The following is a 12,641-nucleotide window of genomic DNA, read 5'->3' as shown; positions in this document are numbered from 1 at the left end:
GAAAAATAGAAAAATTAGCCGGGCATCGTGGCACGTGCCTGTAGTTACAGCTACTGGGGTCGGGGTGGGGGTGCTGAGGCAGGAGGATCGCTTGAGCCCAGGAGTTTGAAGCTGCAATGAGCTATGTTGATGCCACTACACTCTACCCGGGGTGACAGAGCGAGAGACTGTCTGAAAAAACAAAAAACTTGCTTTAAACACAGAAAGAAGGCAATGGCTTCTAAGAAACACAAATGACCAAGGATCCTTATCATACATATTTTTTTTACTCATGTGGCTTCCCTGCTCTTGCCAACTACTTATGCTGACAACGATGACAGGAGGAAAGGAAAAGATAGGGCAACTCATAGTTCTTTTCCTTTCAGTCCTTCCTCACTCAACAGGAGGAAGGTGAAGACCGTTGGCAGAATGTGCATGTACCAAGAAGTGAAATAAAAAAAAAACCAGTTGAGCTTATTTTGTGCAGCATTTCTCCTACTCCAGCAAAAACAAAATACATACGCATGTATAAGCTACGAGATGCAAATTGTGTAAATTTGGGGATTCCACATATGAGTTAAATTCTCTCAAATTTGCATTGAACACTGGCATTGCATAATATAAACATGAATGGTAAAAATGTATGCTAATAATTCACATTTTTATTTTTTTCTTTACTTAGAATGATGTTGAATAGCAAATAAATAGTGAATAAAAAACTCCATAACAAATCCAAAGAGAGATCCGAGAAGAAAGGAAAAAGTTTTCTATGTCATTACTTTCTTTTTTTTTTTTTTTTTTTTTTTGAGACAGAGTCTCACTTTCTTGCCCGGGCTAGAGTGAGTGCCGTGGCATCAGCCTAGCTCACAGCAACCTCAGACTCCTGGGCTTAAGCGATCCTACTGCCTCAGCCTCCCGAGTAGCTGGGACTACAGGCATGAGCCACCATGCCTGGCTAATTTTTTTTTTGTATATATATTTTTAGTTGGCCAGATAATTTCTTTCTATTTTTAGTAGAGACGGGGTCTCACTCTTGCTCAGGCTGGTCTCGAACTCCTGACCTCGAGCGATCCACCCGCCTCGGCCTCCCAGAGCTAGGATTACAGGCGTGAGCCACCGCGCCCGGCCTATGTCATTACTTTCAACAGCACATTATTTTCCTGCCTTTTGTGCACGGGGCCTTGCGTTTTCAGTTTGCACCGGGTCCCCAAAATTATATAGGCAGCCCTGGGGACCACCCCCAAAAGAGGAATCCTGAAAAATCCTAGGTTCTCTGCTTCTGAGTGAGGTAAAAGAAGAAAAAAACAAAAGAAAACAAAACAAAAAAACAGCAGAGACAACTGCACCATTTATTTAGCTTTAGTGCAAGATGATATGAACAGCAACATGTACCCAGACATGTCAAAAGCCCATGCTCTTTGCCCGTTCTCCTCTGGGTTTTAAAAATCATCAGAGAAATACAAGCTCTCTGCTGTTAATTCAAACAAAACCTAATGAAGTAATAAGTGACATTGTCCTTTTGCTGCTCAGTGAAATTCCCCGCTCCTCCCAGAAGTAACAGCATTTGGTCTGTGGTTCTGTGCCCTTTTCTAGGGAGGTAAGAACTGAGGCTCAGAGAAGGGAGGTGAGACCTCCACAGTGACTCTAACAAGTAAATAAAAGTGTTGGGATTTGCGCTGGGATAGGACGGGTCTGCCTCCTGTATTGAGCGAGCTCTCCCATGCCTTCAGCAAAACCGTTAATAACACGACGGGTATCATGAGTGTGTCTGGCCCAGACTCAACTCTGTAATGACAGGCCTCCAAGGCTGCACGGGAAATCCCAACTCGATACTAATTTCACCACTGTCAACGGCCTTCATAATACTTTTGTTTTTTTAAAAAAAATGATGCTTCTGAGCAAAGAGATCAAGTACATTATTAGTTCCTGTGATCTCAACTCTCAGATGAATTCATGCAATTTAGTGCCTCCTGATGCACTCGAATGGAAATTCCAAAGCAGGCTGTGTCAGAAATAACAGATTTCTAAATGAACTTGACTGATATAAACACACGAGTGGGGAAAGGGCCAGGCAGGATGATATCAGATCATCTTTGGACCTTCTGGACCTGGCACAGTGTCTCCATCAAGGTGAGTGCTCGTTATATTGGCCAGATTGAATTAGTCAGTGTACACAAAGGTTTCTAATCCTGATGTCCTTAAAAAGAAAAGATGCTGCAGTTTTTCTGGGGCTTCAGTGGAAGACAGTGAAGCTAGCCCCATTTATGAAGATGCTTTCAAGCTTAGCAGCCATGACATGATATAATTGCACCAGGAAGAGCCCTAATTTTGTGAGGTATCTGGCCCCTTCATAACAATCCACATTTTCTTTTTTCTTTTTTTAGAGACAGGGTCTTGCTCTGTTGCCCAGGCTGGAGTGCAGTGGTGCGACCATAGGTCACTGTAACCTCGAACTCCTGGGCTCAAGTGATCTTCCTGCCTTAGCCTCCCAAGTAGCTGGGACTACAGGTTCATACCCAACTCATTTTAAATTTTTTCTTAGAAGTAGGGTCTTGCTGCATTGCCCATGCTGGTCGTGAACTCCTAGCCTCAAGCAATCCTCCCACCTTGGCCTCCCAAAGTGCTGAGATGACAGGCATGAGCCACCGTGCCTGCCCCACATTTTCTGAGACCAGCCCTCTCCCCACGAGGTAAGCCAGGGCAGCCATGTGGTAGGACAGGACCCCTTCCCTTCTTCTGGCCATAGGGCATGGCACCAGGGTGGACAAGTAACCTGAGTTAGACTTATCCAATTCTCTTGCCAAGGGATTCAGCATTGGGGCTCAACAGTTCCAGTCAGTTTCTAGTGTGTCTGAGATGAGGAACGTGACAAAACTTGGGGTCCATGGTGCAGCCACCTTGGACCCAGGGTCCAAGGGAAAGAAGAAACAAGGGCTGGCTCCTGGAAGGCATCTTTGTACCATGAGGTCCTGCAGCTGGGCCAAGCCTTGTCATCTCGTCCTTCCTCCAGGAATTTGGTGAGAGATCCAGTCTTTCTGTGTGGCTAGAACTACATACACGCAACTGGGCAGCTGGAGAGCAGGCATGTTCTTCACCCCTATCCAGACCAGAGAAGCAGAGAAGCTGGTCTGCACCCTGAGAAGAGCATGTCAGAGACAAATGATGGAGAGAAAGGACTTCCTTGGTCCCCAAAGTGCTCTTCCCCCTCCTTCTAGGCCGGATGGCATTCCTGCTTGTGGGTTCCAGGAGACACCTTGTGTCTTTCAAATAGTCCTTTTGTCCGGGCGCAGTGGCTCACACCTATAATCCCAGCACCTTGGGAGGCTGAGGTGGGAGGATTGCTTGAAGCCAGAAGTTCAAGACCAGGGCAACTTAGCAAAACCCCATTACCACACAAATAAATTAAAAATTAGCCAGGTGTGGTAGTGCATGCTTATAGTCCCAGCTACTGGGGAGGCTGAGGCAGGAAGGTCACTTGAGCAGAGGACTTTGAGGTTGCAGTGAGCTATGATTGTATCACTGCACTCCAGCCTGGAAGACAGAGCAAGACTCTGCCTCAAAAAAAAGTCTTTTTTTTTTCTTTTGGAAGAGCCTGAGTTGACTGTTGCCTGCAACCAAAAGAGCTCTATCTGATTCCTGGGGCTTCTGACACCTTCCCATGTCTCCTTCTAAGCCACCTGAGGCTCTATTACTTTTGGATTCAGTAGGTGTGACAGTGCCCTTCTGGTAAATTGATTTTCTGTTCACTTAAGCTAATTTGAATGGGTCTTTGCTATTTGAGTCCAAAAGCGCTTTGATGAAAACAACACGTTTGTTATCAGTGAAGGCATAGACTTGCCTGTATTCAGGTGGAAGTAAATGTGGGACAAAGCCCCACAAGATGTCACTTTGAATGTCAGTCCCATTCAAAATGTCACTCTGTGTTTCCATTGGCCTTCTCTGTGCTCTTGCACAATCTTTAGAAACCACATGTGTATGGCTGGAAGGACGGAGGAAGTCACTGGGGGGTTTCCCCAGGGAAGCAAGGAACAGTATTTGGGAGGATCTGCCATTCAGCCTTGGCTGCCCGCCTTAGCTTTAGACTCCACAAATCCCAGACCCACCCCGCCAACCTCAGTCTGCACATCTCTAAAATAGGATTAATAATCCTGCTCGTTTGTCAGATCTCCTTTAAAAAAAAATCCTTACTTTCCTGATCACCCAGACCACAGAGTTGTTGGGTGGTAAAAGGGTGGAAGAGATTCAACTGTATAAAGAACTGTTATTGTAAAATGACTACAAGGTGAATGAATATATGATTATGTAGAAAATTCTGAAAATAAAGAATAACATGAAAAGGGAAGAGGAAAAAAAAACTCACCTGTAATTCTGTCCCCCACTAAGTGTCACTGGTAATATTTTGCTACATCTCCTCAAATATTTTTTCTATGCCTACCTTCTTTTTTCCTGACTCAAGGGGAATCCTATTATTTTTATGAAGTGGTAATCCACTCTTTTAACTCAACAACAATTTGTGAATATTTTCTTTTTTTCTTTCTCTTTCTCCCTCCCTCCCTTCCTTCCTTTCTTTTTTACAGAGTCTTGTTTTGTCACCCTTGTTAGAGTGCAGGGTGTCATCATAGCTCACTCCAACCTCCAACTCCTGGGCTCAAGGGATCCTCCTGCCTCAGCCTCAAGTAGCTGGGACTATAGGCTCACAACACCATGCCCAGCTAATTTTTTCTGTTTTTAGTAGAGACAGGGTCTCACTCTTGCTCAGGCTGGTCTTGAACTCCTCACCTCAAGCAATCCTTGCCTCTCAGCCTCCCAGGGTGTTAGGATTATAGGAATGAGCCATGACGCCTAGCCCCAGCTACTTATTTTCATTTTTAATGGCTGCATTGCATTGTATTTCATCCTAGAGATGAATCTTAATTTCCATAGCCATTCCCCCTTTGTTGCCAGAACTTATTTGGACACAGTGGCAGTTTAATGTTGGGAGGGGCCAAAGATACTGCGATAAAGACTACAGATCAAGAAAGACTTTATACCACTTGAATGTGTTTGTAAATGTATTATCTATTAAAATGAATAGATGGATGAAAGTCCAGAGAGGAATTGAAATCTGAGCCAACCGTTGAAAAAATAGGCAGGACTTTTTTTAAAGAGATGGGATCTGGCTGGGCGTGGTGGCTCATACCTGTAATCGCAGCACTCTGGGAGGCCGAGGTGGGAGGATGGCTTGAGCGCAGGAGTTGGAGGTTGCAGTGAGCTACGATGATGCCACTGCACTCTACCCAGGGCGACAGAGAGAGACTCTGTCTTAAAAAAAAAAAAACGAGAGAGATGGGATCATGCTGTGTTGCCCACACTGGCCTGGAATTCCTGGGCTCAAGGGATCCTCCCGCCTCAGCCTCCAGAGTAGCTGGGAGTACAGGCACCCACCATGGCACTCAGCTAGCAGTTATTTTTCAAAAGAGAAAAATGTAGGGAACAGGAATTCCCAATAGAGGACAGTACAAGCAAAGGTGTCATGGTGAGAATTATGGAACAGATTTATTTGTCTAGAAAAAGGCTTAAAGTCAGGACTTGGCAAGTAACAAAGCCAGGGTTTGAACCCAGGCCTGTCCGGCTGCTAAGTGCTCACTGGTAATCACTGTCCTTTTTACTGGGATCTGGGTTCTCCTAGATTTGGGGCAGGTCACGTCCCACTCTGGGTCTGTAAAATGGAGGAATTGTACTAGATGATACCTAAGGTTTGGTCCAGGATTACTTCCTGTGAATCCAAGTTCTGATTCACTGCTATTCATCTGTCAGCCAACCTGGGGCAGGTGGATCAGATGAGCCTGCCAAGGGTGGGAGACTCTGCTGGGGTTTCTAGGAATTTCTAAGAAAGCTCTGAGTTTCTGGAGACTACCAGGGACTTGTGCTGAGGCCCAAGCCCCATCTCAGAGCTCGCCTGTAATGGGGGTATGGACAGCAGGCTCAAAGCATTTGACTTTGCCATGGGCAGAGAAGGGCCCAACCAGGAATCCTGGGAGCAATTTCCAGGTACATAAAATGGCAAACTCTGAGAATAGCCATTCCAGGGATGATACACTTTTTATACGTTTAATAAAAAAGTTTTCATACCAACTTTTAGGGGCTGGAGGCTTACTCCAGCCCATTGGCCTGTTTCATTTGGCCAGCACAACGTTTATTAAAAATTTTGGACTAGTTGCCAAACATTTAAAGACAGGAGATTTCCAGATTTCTAGATTCTCATGAAAAATCAGAAACCTGACAACACTGGGCCCACATTCCCACGACTGGCTGGACTCTTGCTGCCCATTTGCTGTGATGCCTTAGCCCTGGCTCCCACATGGCCCATGCACTGCACCACCTACCCTGGTCCCTGGAGGCACATGAGTGAGTTTGAGACCCCTGATCTATGTCAACTCCCTTGTTCTACAGATGAGGAAACTGAATCCTACAGAGAGGAAGGGACTTGACCAGCATCACAGTGACTGCAGACTCTAGCTGTGTCCCAAGTCTACACGCTCGGTCCTGTGTTTCTTTCAGAGCACAAGCCATGAACCAGAAACGAGGAATCCTTATGCCTGATGTGAAGGTCCAGAGCCTATTGTTTGCAAGTGCCTCACATAGAATAAAATAGCAGTTCCCAATGGGCTGGTGCTTCCAGAATCTCCTATAAGCTCCAGGCCCCTCAACCCAGGGGGTTCTAATGCATCACCAGGTTTGAGAATCACTTGGCTTTGGAACACACTACATGCTCACCCAGAAAGGTCCCTGCTGCCAGAAAAGAAACATCCTGGGGCCTTTCTTCTTTACCACTCAGAATTTGGCTGTAGCTTTCTGTAGGAAGCCTGCCCTGATCCCACAGGCTGTGTCCTATCACCTTTAACATGACTTCTATAATCCCTGTGCTTCCCCCATCATAGCATTTAACACTGTATTGCAAATAATAATAATAACAACAAAATAGCTGCCACTGATTAAGCATTTACAATGTGCACAATAATATTCTCACTAATCTCTGTAAGAACCCCTTAGGCTCTGGGATGCTAAGTAAATTTGTCCCAAATCACAAAGCTGGAAGTAGCATAGACCCAACCTGATGCTCTTCCTATTTTCTGCACTTTGGTTGTGAGAAATGCATTTCCAGAAACCAGTGAGACACCAAGCCCTGAGGATGTGGGTTTCCTCTATACCTTGACTTTCTAGGTTCTTTACATGAATTTTGCAGTGTCACGTCCGCCCAGGTGGGAGCTGGGGAGTCTACCTAGGAAGGAAGCTGAAGGGACTTGGCAGGGTTTTCGTAAACGTGGACTGTGGATTGCCGGCTCCTGCTTGTCTCTGCCCCTAGCCGGGGCCTGAGCTGAATGACCATAAACCAGCTTGGACTAACACTCCAAATTCCTGAGCTAGAATGGACCTGACGCTCCTTTAGCTCATCATTCTTATTTTAAAACCTAAGTTTTGGACTTCTGAATAAATTTCTGTTGTTTTAATCTCCCCTTTCCCCCCAAAAATCTATTTCCCTCCCACCTCCGGCAGAAAACTGCTTGTAAAAGCACCACGGCTCCTACAAGCTGTCTTAGTCCATTTCTAGCGCAACACATGGGTTCAGATGCTCATTTTAAAACTCCTGCTCTGTTCGGTGTGCAAAGATGTCATCTCAGTGCTATCACAGCAAGGAAAGGACACAACCTAAACGCCCAACAGCAGAAAACTGGTTAAAGAATTAAGATCAAGGTATGATCAATCACCCAGTTGGAAAGCTCTGCAGCCAATGAAAATAATGTTTATTTAACATTTACTTATTTTGTTATTAATGTTCATATAATGTGAGGCCTGAACTCTGACCTTTTTTTTTTGCTCTTGCCCAAATTCCTGAGAGTCCGGTCGAGTTACACCTAAAAGCAACAAATCTCATTAAACAGGCTTTTAGTAACCAGGTGTAATGTGACTTACTTTCCAAGCTGACTCCAGGATAGTATCACAGGACACAGAAGACCCCCTTATCTTAACGTGAGCATTCCAGCAGACCTCTTATCTTAACTCAAGCATTCCTTTCTGCTGACTCCGGGTCTTTAGACAAAGCTTAACTCTTCCGACCAATTCCCAACTAAAGAATCCCGAAAACCCACCTAGAACCTGTAAGCCCCACTTTGAGATGCCCCGCCTTTTCAGACCAAACCAATGTATACCTTCCATGTATTGATTTATGGTTTTATCTGTAATTTCTGTCTCCATGAATGTATAAAAACCAAACTGTAAGCTGGCTGACTTGGGTGCATTTTTCTCAAGACGTCTTGAGACCACCCATGTTCTTCTTCAGGCCATGGTTGCATGTATTTGGCTCAGAATAAACCTCTTTAAATTATTTGACAAGAGTTTGGGTTTTTGCAACAACAATGACTTGAAAGATACTCATGATGTTATGGGTTCGCTATTGCTTTTCAAAGGACAAAAGGAATCCATTTACGTTGTAAAACTAAAATAAAACACTCTAGAAGTGTTTAAGGTAAAAAGCAAAAATGCTCTACAAACACACCCTACCTCGAGTCTCAGTGTTAACGTGCAATGTATTCATGATATACTGGCTCATTTAAGAAGCAGGATAGCCAGGTGCAGTGGCACGTGCCCGTAGTCCCAGCTACTTGGGAGGGTGAGGCAGAAGGATCACTTGAGCCCAGGAGTTTGAATCCAGTCTAGGCAACATAGAGAGAACTCCATATCTAATTAAAGAAAAAAAAAAGCAGGATAAAGTTGTATGTATTCATTAGTATTATTGTTTTTAAAAACCTATTCATTGAAAAGAAAAAGTCTAGATGAAAATACACCGACATTTTAGTACTTCTCTTTGGGTGGTGGGGCTCTGGGAAATTTACTTTATTATTTTTTTCCTTCTGCTTTTCCTCATTTCCCCCATTATCCTTTATAGAAAAAATAAACATTAGAAATAAAATTGATGAATAGAATCTTTTGGCCAGGTGCAGCGTTTCACACCTGTAATCCCAGCATTTTGGGAGGCTGCGGCGGGAAGACTGCTTGCGGCCAAGAGTTTGAGACTAGCCTGGGCAACATACCAAGACCCTCGTCTCTACAAAAAAAATTTTAAAATAAAAAATTAGCTTGGCATGGTGGCATGTGCCTGTAGTGCCAGCTACTCAGGAGGCTGAGGTGGGAGGATTGCTTGAGTTCAGGAGTTTGATTTTGCAGTGAGCTACGATCACTGTCATCTTACTTAGCTTGGGGACCAGTGCTAGGTCAAGATTAGTTTGGATGGAATTTGGCTGCATCCAAGTCAGGCCGATCACTTTCGTGGTGAGGCCATAATAATGACAGCTAGCATTTCGAGCCAGCTTATTGATAACGATGCTGAGGCTCAGAGAAGTGCAGTGCTCTGGGAAATGTCTGAGATAGAGACCCAGCAGGGACACTCAAGGGAGGTCACTCTTGCCCATGTCTTGTAGTCTCTCCATTGAGGTCAGTTCAGTTCAACAAGCATGAAATGTACTGAATACCTACAGCATGCCAGGCTCTGTGTCCTGTGCCAAGGGCTGGGAGAACAGGAGTGACCTAGGGATCACTCCGCCTTCTCCTAGTCTGGTCGTGCTGACACAAAGTGTTCAAAGGGAACTGGTTGTTGAACCACACATCACCCAGGAATCTCACCTACAAAGCTTAACTCACCCAAGCATCATCACCTTTGTTCATGCAACCAACCCTTATTGCTGGGCATTCAGGTGGTTTCTAGTTTTCATTATTAAAAACAGTGCTCCTGGCCTTGCACGGTGGCTCACGCCTGTAATCCTAGCACTCTGGGAGGCCAAGGCGGGTGGAATGCTCAAGGTCAGGAGTTCGAGACCAGCCTGAGCAAGAGCGAGACCCCGTCTCTAGAAAAAAATAGAAAGAAATTATCTGGCCAACTAAAATATATATAGCAAAAATTAGCCGGGCATGGTGGCTCATGCCTGTAGTCCCAGCTACTCAGGAGGCTGAGGCAGTAGGATCACTTAAGCCCAGGAGTTTGAGGTTGCTGTGAGCTAGGCTGATGCCACGGCACTCACTCTAGCCCGGCCAACAAGGCGAGACACTGTCTCAAAAAAAAAAAAAAACAGTGCTCCTGGCCTGGCACGGTGGCTCACGCCTGTAATTCTAGCACTCTGGGAGGCTCAGGTGAGAGGATCACTTGAGTTTAGGAGTTCCAGACTGGCCTGAGTAATAGTAAGACCCCGTCTCTACAAAAAATAGAAAACATTAGCTGGGCATGGTGGTGCACGCCTGTAGTCCCAGCTGCTCGGGAGGCTGAGGCACAAGGATTGCTTGAGCCCAGTTTGAGGTTGCTGTAAGCTAGGCTGATACCACTGTACTCTAGCTCAGGCAACAAAGTGAGACTCTGTCTCAAAAAACAAAAAAAGTACAGGAAATATAAAACAAATGCACATGCAGATTTTTCTTTTTTGTGCTTTACGAACTAACAGAGAGAGAGTGAAGGTCTCTGCTGGTGACAGAGGCAGGAAACATGGCTGATGATAAACCACGCCCCCCCGAGTCCTGGTCAGGCCCTGAAGACCACAGCACAGAGGGACCGAGATAACCCGGGTGGGGGTGGGAGGCAGGAACCCCTGCGCCTCTGCCTGGGGCAGGATCCCCGATAGAGCTCCAGGAGCTGGGCCTCCATGTCAGGTGGAGGATTTGCACACTCTTCCCAGTCCCAAAGGACACTCAATTGTTAAGAAAGAAAAGAGGTCCAGGGTGCAGGGGAAAGAGCCTGGCTGTTGGTGTCAGGGAGACCTGTGCTCAATTTGGACCCTGCCATCCACTGGTGAAGGCTTGGACGAACCACCTGACATCCCAGTTACCTCACCTATAAAAAGTGGGCACTGATCCTACTCTCAGAGTAAGGCCGTGGGGGCTAAATGAACGGGCGCTGTTCACCCAAAGCTACACTCACTGGCAGCAAGGGGCAGAGCTGGAACTTGAACTTGTGTCTGTCTGGCTCCAAGCCCTGAACCCTATTCTTGCTTAAGGTGCTGTGATTGCTCAACAAATGGTCTTGTTATTATTTTTATTAGGGAGCCAAACACAGCCCAGCATTGAAGACAGCAAAGGAAGGGGCTGGCTTCATGTGCTTTCTACTAAGCAAGTCTGATAAACGCCAAGTGGGTTGGCTTTTTTTTTTTCCCCTCAACTGATGGAATTGCAAGGAGAAGGCTGGTTTCTTGTCTGGCAGAAACTAGGGAGCCTCACTCCTGCGCTTCCGTCACCTCCTCCCATGAAGTCCTCAACAAAGCCTGGTAGCCTGGATTTGTGGGGAAAGCCCCAGGAGCAAACAGAGGTCCCTACACAGTCCTGCCCTGCAGCACGCTTTGGGCTTCCCTTTCCCTTCCTCATTTGGTCATGCCTCAGTTTCCTGATCTGTAAAATGGGAATCATCAGAGCAGGTGCCCCATAGGGTTGCTGTGAGGATTACAGATGGTAAACTAAGGAGTGCTCTCAGCACCACGGCTGGCACAGGTAGTGCTTGACAAATGTTTGGTATTATTACCCATGCCCTGTCCCTGCCCTTGGGGAACTTTAAAACGTGAGAGGAAGAAAATACATTTTTATGAGATAAGATTATAAAGCAGTATACAAAATATGACCCAATAATGTTCTTAAACAAGAGAAATATTATGCATATTTAGAAAGAGAAAAAGACCAGAAGAAAATGTTCGCAGCACTTAACTCTTGGTGACGAAATTACAGATCTCTAATTTTTTTTCTTTGTGCTTTTATGTATTCTCAACAGTTTTCACAATGCACACACCCCTTTTACAATTTGGGGGGGGAAGCACCATGAAAGCTGAGAGAAGCTGTCACTTGGAACTGGGCTCTTGGAGACAATTGTCCAGGGGAAGTGAATTTGAGCAGAGCCTGGAAGGATGGGAGAATTTGAACTGGGGAAGGAAGCTTTTTTGTTTCCTTGTTTTTTCTCTGTCTCCTCCTCTACACTTTGGGTTCCTTGAGGGCAGGGGCTGTGGTCTAGCTTGTTCACTGCTGTATCCCTATCATCTTAAAAAAAAAAAAAAAAGGCTGATGCTTAGTAGGTGCTCAATAAATACCAATCTAGTGAATGAATAAATGACCTTGACTGCTCTGCTTAGCCTAGGAGACAAAGATGCTCTCAGTTCGCTGTTTAGCTGGTGTGCTGCCAAAACTGAGGTGCATGGTTTCCATGGCAACAGAAGAGGGCCCGACAGGCCAGCAGCATGAGGCAGATGCAGGGATTACAAGCTCTGCATCTTTTCAAGGTGTGGCCTAGAAATTGGGGCCATGGCAGTGGGCTCTTTCAATAGATGTTGAGGAAAAAGAACTTCATAAATACGGTTAACTCAGTTGTTCACTGGACAGGTTTGTCAAATCAACCAATGAATACTCAGGAAGGTAGCCCAAGTCTTTAAAGGGGAGGTGGGAAGCTCTTAGTGGTTGGAAGGCCAGGAACTCTGGAATGTTTGCTTTTAGTCTGGACTCTGCTGTGTGACCTTGGACAAGTTACTTAACCTCTCTGGGCCTTAGCATGCTCATTCATAAAATGGGAAGTTTGACCAGCTCTAAAATTACTTATAAAGATGTGTGTGGTAGAAATGTAAAATGGTGCAGCCGCTACGTAAAAGAGTTTGGTGGTTCCTTAA

Source organism: Lemur catta, chromosome 21, assembly GCF_020740605.2.
Source record: "Lemur catta isolate mLemCat1 chromosome 21, mLemCat1.pri, whole genome shotgun sequence".
Classification (NCBI taxonomy): Eukaryota; Metazoa; Chordata; class Mammalia; order Primates; family Lemuridae; genus Lemur; species Lemur catta.
The sequence above is the reverse complement of the archived record's forward strand: the minus strand, read 5'-3'. Positions refer to the sequence as shown.